Raw genomic sequence first — 11,518 nt, 5'->3', positions numbered from 1 at the left:
TCCCTTATACTGAGCACTAGCTTTTTCCTTTCATCCTACATTATATATCATAGGAAAGAATGAACTTCAGCAAGTAGGTTTCAGGCTCTTTTCTATCATATTGCAAGAGATGGTAGCTGAGAAGAGACAAATACAAATATCTTTCTATGCTGTTTGACTGAAGAAGTCACTTGACTAGGCACTAACATTACAAAAAAAATACTGGGAAAGAGGTGATAAAACATGAGCATATTTAAACAATGTTCAAGTCACATCAATTCACTTCTGCTCATGAACTCCTCCTCTTTCCATCTTTTCTCTGTTTTATTTTTTCACAGAAAGGATTGTCTGTCTTCTGAATCAGGTCCTTTTATATCCCAGCTCAGTAGTCTGATGTGTGAAGCACAAAGTCTTTTTTCTTCCATCTATTTTTCTTTACACTGAAATTCTTGGCATTGGCCTACTACAGAATAATAGATGTCTTAAAATAACATCAGTTTTCACAGAAGGATTGTTACCTTCCCAGGACTGTGTAAATAGCTGTCTTCCAGAGAATAGGTAAATCCCTAAAATTAAATTTTGAAGGAGGTAAGATACAAGACAATACCATAACACAGTGTTTTACAGCATTTTAAATTAGCAGAATACTGTATGCTGACACCAAACATTTGTAAAAGTGCTAGTCTGCCTGCACTGTGAGACAAATGATGCTCTTAGACTCCATTCATATATTTAACAGCATATATTAAATTTATTCCCACCCAATGACTGGGCAGTGGGATGACTAAAAAGATTGTTTCTTCTAAGACAATAATTTGTAAACTATACAAAAAGATCATTGTATAGGCCATTTTATGCAGAAATCTTATTATCAGAGAACAGTTTATAGCATGCTGGTCCTTCCAGAGACTTCATAAACCACCATGAAGCCTGCCTGGAGAAGTGGAACAAGTGTGAAGTTACCCAGTTATCCTAGCATAATTGACATTTTCTGTCTTCCAGAGATCAGATGTAATTTAATCCAGGTTTTATAAAAGAAGGGTAGGCCTTAATGGTGAAATGCAAGTATATGATTGGTGGCATGTCAAATCATTGCTGGTGGGCTCTGTTGGACTTGTCCCAACTCTGGGCAAAGCATGTGGATGCAGCAGTCTTAAGTCAGCACGCTGAAGAGAGGAAGGGGAGCTAGACCCTTAAAGGTGTGAAGCACCGCCAATTTTCTGAATTTGGGTTCAACTACAAAAGCAGTGGGAATGAATAATTTCTTCCTTGTAATTCCTCCCTTCAGCCCTGTGTTCCCAGTCTATTGCATTAAGTGGTTTACAGGGCACCGTTGCAGGAAAAGACCATGAGAGTGAGTGAGCTGGACCAGTGTTCTAACTTTGTAGGTAGAGACATGAGAGTGTGAGAAGCTTTGATAGAGGGAGCAGTGTAGCTGTCAATCCTGCAGGTCAACTGAAGACCCATGCCATGATACTTCAAGAAGAAGTTACTCCCTGGGAAACTGGACAAGCGACCCTATTTCATTTCTTCCATGTGCAAAATACAGGTAACATGGCACAGGAAGCTTGTTATTTTAAATTAGGAATTGGTACTTTTATCTGCTTTCTGCAAATATCCAATTTTGTATTGCCTAAGAATACCACCAGTAATGATTCTAACAATTCTGCTTACTGTAAATGAATTCAAGCTTTTGGAATTGAGTTAATCACCTCTGTCTGCTCTGAAGTCCACTGCAACTATTGACTAAAAAGTCAGGGAAATGCAGAAAGACGCAAGGAAACTTGAAACTAGTCTTTCACTCTGGTAGCATCTACTGTTGTTAAGAGTCAGCTGAACCAGGAAATCAATATAAGCATTTAAAATGCAAATCTTCTTTAATTAATAGGAATACTGTTTCCTATAATACATAACTCAATCTGTAACAATAAAAAAATGCGGACTTCTTAGAGCAGAATTAGCTCTAAAAGATTTGCCAAGTTCTGTTGCATGCTACTTTGTATTATTAATTGCTGGTAGTTTGTTCCTACTTTCTTTTAATAGGATGCAGTTCTTCCTTAGATGGACATTCTATTGTAATTTTTTTCCTTGGAAGACTGTAAAACTTGTAGGGGGCTTCCAGGAGGGTTTGTATCTTGGAACTAAAGCAGGATGCAACAAGAAAAACATCCTGAAACTTTAGTAGGGCATCAAAAGAGGGGCCTCCTGGAACTGAGGAAGGAACTTTGTTGAAAATTTGCAAATACTCCCAACTGATGGTTAATACTTCCAAAACTAGAGCCAAAAAAAACCCCAACATTGTTCGTGTTGTGCTATAGTTGGATATAAGCTGGGAACTCACTTGGAACTCATTCATAACATCAGAATTTTAACAGTGTAAACTGCATTTCATTGGACTGTATATTTAAATTGTTGAGATAAGAATGTTTCACAAGTAATTATGATGAGATTTAGTAACTTGTGCAACAGCTTCTAACCATTTCCTATAATAAATGGGATGGTGCCAATGTAGAATTATAAAATAACAGATCCCACGCATCAGGATGTCACTTGGCGCTAGACAGGGTATTATGGGACTGGTACAAGTTTATGAGGAATATCGCTGTGACCCAAGAGAAGGAAGTTGTTAGTGTGAAAAGATGAAAATAACTAGATACAACCAGGCAACTGGATAAACTGTTTTGTTAAAACTTTTAGTTAATTTTCCTTCTCTATAGAACAATGATAAATAAAAAGTAGTTTATATATTTTCCTTGTAGTATACCTACCCTTTTTAGAAAAAAGAGCACTAGGAAAATGGCTGTACTGCTGTTTTTTAAATGCAAAAATAATGTCTTAATTGGAATATTTAAAGGAATTGCAGAAACATTTCTATCCATGTTGTTCCAGGATCTTCCCTTTCGGACTAACTCTATTATCAGTATTCTTGTAGATGAAACTCTGCCCTTGGGATTCCTGCAAATTACTAATGAGTATTAAGAATTCACTGCACTTTCTCTTTTTAGAACCATATTAATCCAAGTTGTTAGTCTGGGTCATTTTCTCCTGTATGAAGTGTTAGTGTTCCTTGAAGTATTAAGCATTTTTCAACTCTGAAAACATTCCATGAACAGTAGCCTTCTGCATGCTCTTTTACTTGGATTTAAATTTTTGTGAGCCTTCACAGGGCTCCAGATTCTCAGTTGTGAACATAAATGGTTAACTAGAAATGCAGAAGCAGTCCTATTTACTTCAACATGAAAAAAAGAAAAAAAGGTTTAACTGTTTGTTGGAATATTGTAGGAGTCAAGGTTTTATGCTGACAGCAGTCTACTGTGAAATGTTGACCATTACACAGAATATACCCAGACTGACTACAATATTCTTTGCAGTAGACAAAATTGTGGAATATGTATAAATTAATTATTCCATTTATAATTGTTAGTGACTATTCAATAATTCAATATTCAAATTAATTAAATAACTGTTCAGCATATCAATGGACCAGCATTTTATATCTAGGCCTTGAAGATTGTACCTTCAGTTTGATACTGAAACTAATTTTTATTTGAATATGTTTATATTTTAAAAATACCTTTAGTTTATTATAAGCGTGTGTGGTATTTAAGTGTATTTATCAGAAGAGTGGGAAGAAAGTGGCAAGATTCAAATGCTCTCTCCTAAACTGGACATTACGAGGCAATTCAGGCTGGAAATAAATTTAGTAATCTTTAACAGAAAGCAAGTATAGATTTATTATGCTACAAAATACTTTGCTAAGTGCAAAATTAAGCAAATATTTAGTGTTCTAGAGAGAAGGAGAAGATAATAAGGGTCCAGATTTGCTAGTAGTTAACCCTGTCAGAATCCAGGCTCCTAACATGGGACCTTGTCATCTTGTCCTCGAGGAAATGTTAGGTCTTTCTCTTTCTGGAATGAAGTAAGAAGAAGGACAAGAAAAGCAGATGGCATTGCTTGTGAGCAAGAGGTTAGCAAGAAGTAATCACCATGCTATTTTTGCAAGTGAAGTTCTGTCTTTGTAGATCTCTCTACAGCTCTTTCCGGTAGTATCTGAGAATCTGCAAGAAACAAAAGATGGCAGTGATACCTCTTCTTTCCTTGCTGACAAGATAAAAATGGTAGCCAAGTTGCTTTCATTTTCAGTGTACTTTCAAAACCTTTTTGGCTTAAAAACATCCCTGTGACAGGCTTATCTCAACTTATGTTAACTGCAGAGCAGCTATTTTAATCTTACCAACACATCTCTTCTATAGCTGTCCATTATTACATGAATTCCGTTAGTTCCTCTAGTATGGTGATAATGCATGACTCGTGGGAACTTTTAATAAATATGTAACAAAATTAGTGTTAATACAGACCTGATATTTACCTAGATGTTACCAGCAGTTGAGAAATTCGGTGGTTGTTTTAGAAGAAGAACAGCAGATGGTGCTCAAAAATTAATTGCAGTATAACTGAGTTGTGGTGGTGCATTTTCAATTAACTTATTTTCCTTTTTTGTTCTTTATAGAACAAATAAATATATGCTTATTACACATATTTCTTAATTAAATGGAAATGTGAATAAGGATAGAAGAACGGTATACCCAATGCTTCTTGGAACTCAGTCTCTGAATCCTTCCTAGCTTCCTTCTAGCAATAATTGTTGGGTTTAATTTCATCATTTGTCTTATATTACTTAATTTCAGTTCAAATGTTAACAGTTTTATCTTAAAACTTTAGCTTTCCTCCTAATCAGACTGAGATGGTTTGCGTCGTATATTTAAGAATAAGTATGATGATATTCGGAGGGGTGATGGAAGCTGCAGATGTTAGTTATTAAATTTTTTAAAAAATAGAAAAACTCCCTGCTTGATCTGAAGTTAAGTTGCAAAGATACACCAGTAATCTTAAGAGCCTTGGGAATTTTATACACAATATGTTAACCATTAAACCTTCTGAAAATCTGAAAATTCAATGTTAATTTCATATTCACAAAGCAAGCATTGGCCTGTGTTAAAATGTAGTAAAATTAATATGTTCTTCCATCCTGTTAAGTCTCAGTCTACGGCCATGACAACCTGTTGACATGCTATATTCTAGATGATGCGAGTGATATGCCCAGGTACTTTGAAAGCTGGCAGCTTTACAATCCCTGCTTTCTTGGATATTTCACTTGCAGAGACCTTGATAAATACCCACTTCAGTTTATGCAACAGAGTTTGAAGAGGAACCTAGATTGGGAGCTTTGGTAAACCCCACCTAAGGTGTATAGTCTGTTTTTAATTAAATGTATTGGCAAGTTAGTGAAGCTGTTTTGTTTGAATAGTAAAAGCTTAACACTGGCAGTACCTGCCTTGAGGTAGCTGTACCGACAAGAAGAGAGAGGTGTGGAAAGAATCAAAAATGTGACATGGTATACTGGTGGTGGCATTTTGTGAAAGAAGGATAAATTAGACTGGTCTTTGGCAGGACAGGGATGTATACGGTGCTAGCTTGCATATCAGTAGAGCTAGCTACAGAACCCAATTAATCTAAGATGTATATAGCAAGTAACAAATTTTGGGTTACGTAAATTCCAGGGAAATGCAAGTAGACCACGTGCTACAGTGGAGTTTAGGAAGTAGAAATTACATGTGTGCATACACACCCACACACAAAACAAAAGCAAAACCACCCATACATTCTTTGGGAAGGAGAAAATGCAATTTAGAAACAGGAAAACCTTGCAAAACAGATAATTTACACAGCATGCAAATAAAACAAGGTACCGGTCTTTGTTTCTTGCTACTAAGCCCATTGTTATAGACTTGCTCTTCAAGATAAATTTTCCATTAGTGTTTCAACAGATACGTCAGGGGAAAAAAGTAAAGATTTATCATCTCTCTCTTAGGCTGCACATAAAAGGTGAGGCAATAATATATGACCTTCAGAAAAAGCATTTTCAAACAATCACGGCCCTGTGGAAACACTGTAAGTTGCTTGGTGTAATTGCTGGTGCTTGGCACACTTGCAGCATCCATGAGAAGCATGTCTCTGTGTTAGATTTTCTGCTGTAAGCTACTGAGGTTGCTGCATTTCCAGCAGAAAAAAAAAAATTACTAAAGTGTAAATTAAGATTAAATTAAAAAACTCTGTAAGCATACATACAATGTGATTTTCATAGACCTTAAATACAACTTAAGATCTTTGATAGACTGAGAATGAATCAGACTACCCAGCAAGTCCAAAGCCATATATATATATGGAGACTGACTGACTTTCAAGTATGCTGTAGGCATGAACAGAAAAAGAAAGGTATTTTTGTAACTGCCAGTGTCACAATAATCCAGTTTGGAAGTTACGTATGCTGTGACATGTCTTTAAACTCAAAGCTGATCAAACAGTTTCCTGCTCCTCAGCTCTTACTCTGCTGGCAGTGTAGGCTCCTCTATGTAGAACACCTTGCTTTGCTTTCTCAAATACAGAAATGAAGTAATTTGTTCATGTTTTTAGTGAACAAACAAGCATTGTAATGGTGTATATTGATTTTGTGGACTATGCAGCTTGAAATCAAGGTCATTCTTTAGAGTGTATCTACCCTGAAGCAAGATGTTTTGGGCATGCTCTCATGGAAGTGGTCAGGAGTTCCTTTGGAAATAATAAGGATGATGGTAACTATTAAAATTAAGGATGGCCATAGATTTTTTTCTTTGTCACACCGCCATCCTTTTTTGGTTTTGATTTTTAGTACTATTGTTGCTTTGTTACTGTTGTTGCATATGTCATTTACTGCACTCCCCACGGTGTCCATAAGTCCTCTAATTCCAGTAAAGACTGTGTTTAAAAGCCTTGTTTCCTGCTCTGATTTCATAATAGTCTTCAAACAGTTTTATTCACATTCATCTTCAGCTAGGGAATGACATCATTCTTCTCTTAAACTGAGTGCATATATTTATATTTTGTAGACTTGGCCAATTGGAAAACCAGCATAGATATGCTGAGATGGAGGTCATGGGGCTTAATGTCATGGAGTTCAGACATGCAGTAGTTGCTGACTGTTGTTTTTCTGTGAGGAATAGGAGATTGATGTGACAGAAGCTCTGAAATCTCTGGCAACAGGTAGTGGACAGGGACAGCACTAGGCTCAGAACAGGCCTGTATAAGCCTGGAGCTTTAGCATCTGTTTCGATAACAGCTTCAACAGAAAGTTATTTTCACCTGATACTTGTGGGCGACCTAACATGTGGTGTCCCTCACACTAAATTGGCCCTTCAGGAAAATGCAGTATTGATTACCTCAAAACCTGGCTCTTGCAGTAGTTTATTAAGGGTTTAGGGAGAGGGGTCTGGTCTCTAGATCAGAGAGGCCAGATAGCACAGAACTGGTTATAGCCACAATACATATCAGTTGTCCCTTGATGTCCCCTGGACAACAACAGAGTACTGCTATGACTCTAGGCATAATTTGTGTGTGCACACACGTGTGTGTGCGAGAGTTTTTTCAGCTCAAAATATTCAAAATTATGTGACGGATGTGCAGCAGCTCATGGGACTGGTAAAACACTTACAGATAGTGTTATACAGAGGGTATGCGAAAGAATGCTGGCTGGTACAGTCAAACCACGCCAGGAATGTTGTAACAATTAAGTAGCATTGATGAACAAGGGTGCAGGGTTCAATCTTGCTTCATGTTCCTATATAATTCAGCAGTAGAGACACGGCCTGCCTTTATGACTGTTGAAAAGTCTGTGATAAATTGTCAACGCTATCAGGGAGATACCACTGTACCATTTACAATTTTCAGACAATGTCAGTACAGGCTAATAAGGACTAATATAGACTTGTTTCTTTAGTAGCTACTTAATAGACAAACTGAAATCAATCCCAGATTTATAGCGGTTTCTTGTTCTACCTGCAGAGGGCATTCATACTATTCAGTGCATCATTCCTCTCCATTGACAGGGAATTCAAGGGATTATTTACAGTTATCTCAGTTAAGGGTGCATGAATCAGGAGCTTTGTGGTACTTGGTTTACTGAGCATACCTGCCTTCTGTAAAGACTGAGAACCTGTAGCAGGGTATGTATGAAACAGCTGAAAAATGTAGTTGTGAGAAGAGTTGTAAGAGATGGTCAGAAATTTTCCTAAGCAGAAGTATTTTGCTTGCTAAACTACTTTTTCACTTCAGTTATCGAGTTTTTTAAACTATTGTCATTACTAATTTCTAACCCTTTGCATTTCAATCAATCTTTACACTTAGTTTGTGCACAGTGCTAAACTCTTAAACTCCTTTTCAATAAAGCTACTCCACAGGGCCTGCACTGAACTTGCAGAGAACAGCAAAAGTTGCAAATATGAAAATTTTGGAAAAGACACAATGAAGTCAAGCTAGAGTGTAGAAAGATGGTATTTTATTTTCTTGGAACCAAGCAAGAAGCATAAGAGGGGAAAGATCATTATATCAGGGCTATTAATCAAAATATTTTTCAAAGCATTTGTTTCAGTTTTAAATTTATTATGAAAGTGATTATTGTTGTTTTTTCGAAGAGGAAGCATGGCCCTTGGGGGAGGCTCAGGAAGTATCTTCATAAAGGATCTCCCCATCCTGGAAGTGGAGAGGGCAAGGAATGTAGACTAACTGGAAGAACAGGTCTGATAAATGGTAACCCAGGCCCATTGTATCAGACAATGGCAAGTGCTGAACAAACACTGGCAGGGCAGTATTAGTCTGCGCAAGGAACAAGCTGAAGCACAGAACACTTGAGATCCTATTCATGAGACAGTTGTTGATCCTTAGATGCCTCTGGAAGAGACAATGACTGTTGGAAAGTTAGCAGTCTGTAACAGTTGAGAATAGAGCTTTAAGAAACTGAGAGGAATAAGAGGAATTTCTGCCTCTTTTCGAGCCTAGTCATTCTACTCTTGGGCGTTCATTCTTATCACAAGCCATAAGACAATATTCTCAGGAAGTTTGTATTCACTATGTGAAAGTGACTGTGAAGTATATTACTGAGAATCCAGGGCACTGAGATGAGAATAAGGTGCTTGTCAAGAAGGTCATCCTTGGCAGCAGATGCACCTGTATTGCAGAACACAGTATCGCTAGAACTGCGGTTTCCTTTCATGTAATCATGAAACTGAGAGTCACTGAATGCTATATTCCAACTTCTAAGTGCCTGACAGCTCTCCCCTTGGATGTGTTTCTATAGTCTCTTTGTACTGTCACAAGCTGCTTGACACACAGCTTGCTTCGCTGAACTCTCATCAGCTCTCTGACAAAGCTTATTGATTATTCCTTAGTGGAACTTACGTAATAAATATTTGAGTGCAATCACTGCAGATGGTGTGCTAAGACTTGCTGGTCTCAAACATATTTTTAATACAGAGACTTTTCTGCTTATTCACACTTCCAGTAAAATAGGTTATGAACCTTAAACATTTGAGAAGTGACTAGTGTCACAGCGATTGCCGGGGGAAGAAATTCAGGAAGTTCAGAAAAGTGCTGGCCAACACAGAGATTTCTTTCTATAGAATCCCCCCAACCTTACAGTGGGCTCTATAATATTCTGGTAAATTAGGCTAATGATGCCTAGTGCATGTATCTAGGTATGGGAATACAAAAAGTACTTTTAGGTCTGCCGGGTCAGGTGTTGCCAGAGATGAAATTGCAAGTTACCTGACTTTTGTATGCCTCTGGGTGGTGAAACAGAGGATGGGAGGAGTTGTTGGAACTTGTTGTTTGTTTTAAATTTGGCAGGCGATTCTACCCATCTTATTATTTCTCTTTTCTGTTTCGTGTACTGCAGATTAAACATGATTACTACTCAGGCAAGAGCTGCTGGTGAAGTAGATCCTGAAGCAGATAAAGAGAGATTTCTAACAGAAGTGGGAAAAGGCATTAGCAGCCCATTCCTTTACCACCAGTTCCATTGTGGCAATCATAAAATATTTAATAGATTAGATTAGAATTCCACTATTCCAAAGAAGTCCCACTTTTTGTCATGCCTACTATGTAAATGTGAGGCCTGACTTAAAAGGTGTTGAGCTGAGCTTTACAAATCAGTAAAATCGCTGTGGTTTTTCATTGGACAAGGTGAAACCATTAATAATCTCTGGAAAGTATATTTGGTCTTGATGAGACTTCTCACATAAAAATGATAGACTGTATGCAAAAGCTAAAATATGTACTACAGTCAGGTCCTGAGGGTTTCCTGTAATTTCCAGCATGCCTTTTGTCATACCTTGCTTATACCAGCTACTAATATTCTCCTTCAATAAATTAAATCCTTTCTGTTAATCTGTAACTGAAGTAGACTGTTTGCAAATGAAATGTTACAGTTCTAATCAGATTGCTGTCTACTATGGCATTTTGCAATGTGTGATACTTGCTGGTATCTGGGGCAACCTGGAGAGATCTCTGGAAAGGCAGGTTTGCTGGATAAACACAAGGAGTAAGCGGTGTTGCATGGAAGGATTTGAGAAATATTATTTCACTTTCTTCTTCCCAGCATCAGCTTTACATTTGTCAATACAGATTCCTGGTGTTCTCTGTCATCATACTGAACCTTTCTGTGCTGTACTCCTGTTTTTTACCTAGATGATACTTGACTTGCACAGTCATCAGAGAAAGCTTCCCGATTTTAGTCCTTCCCCCGCACCCAGGAACTGTATACAACTTAGATTCCTGTTTGTAACAGTTAGCTACATGTAATTGCTACAGTTCTTAAGAGAAGGTTCTCTTCACAGTGGCTGTGATAATGAATGCTGAATGCTGCCCTCACTATCTCTCCCATTTTCTATTTTGCTGAAGATTGCAAAGTGCTTCTTATCATAGGTCCCAGATGTCTAGGATTCTTTCACAGAAGTAACTTTCAGAATATATCTTGTGATTTAATTTGGTGTTAAGAGAGTGGCTCAGTTAAAACTAGAAAAATGGATGAGAGAAGAGGTTAAGAGAATTTCAGTAAATAAGGTATAGCTTAATGATTGTTGATAGTTAAAGAATCTAATTAGTAGATGACGTTTAGTGTTTTGTTAGCAAGGAGATTTTGCCCCTTACAGGACAGTTCCTGATAAACTAACAGGAGCAGGAAGATTTGTGGCTCCTCACAAGGACAGCTCCTGATAAGAACCGACAGAAACTGACCCTTTGGCTTGGACGAAAGCAAAGGAGCAACTGAGTCTGCGTAAGAGCAAGGGGTTACTAGCGCTGATGAAGAGGAGCCACCGGCCTTCATCCTCACGACCCTCAGCGACCACCACCAGAAGGCACTGCGCAGGCGCAGTTGGGAGGGGTTCATGGAAATAACGTGGGGACAGGTCATGCATATGTATAGGCGTATTGCGAAACTTTATGTATATGCAACACTTCGCTGTATATATCCGAAGTAAGTGCCGCGTTGGGGCGCGCACAACTTTGGTGGGACTACCCCCCGTGCTGCCCAGCGCTGGATAAACATACCTACTTCACAATCTTACAGATTGTGGAGTCCGCTTTCCGCACGTCAGTTTTGGCGAGCCAGCCGGGAGGCTCTCTGCTTGACCGCGGGATCGACGGCGGGGGGGGCGGCCCCCGGGGG

Source organism: Phaethon lepturus, unplaced genomic scaffold, assembly GCF_000687285.1.
Source record: "Phaethon lepturus isolate BGI_N335 unplaced genomic scaffold, ASM68728v1 scaffold13022, whole genome shotgun sequence".
NCBI classification, from domain to species: domain Eukaryota; kingdom Metazoa; phylum Chordata; class Aves; order Phaethontiformes; family Phaethontidae; genus Phaethon; species Phaethon lepturus.
This window is presented reverse-complemented; position numbering follows the sequence as displayed.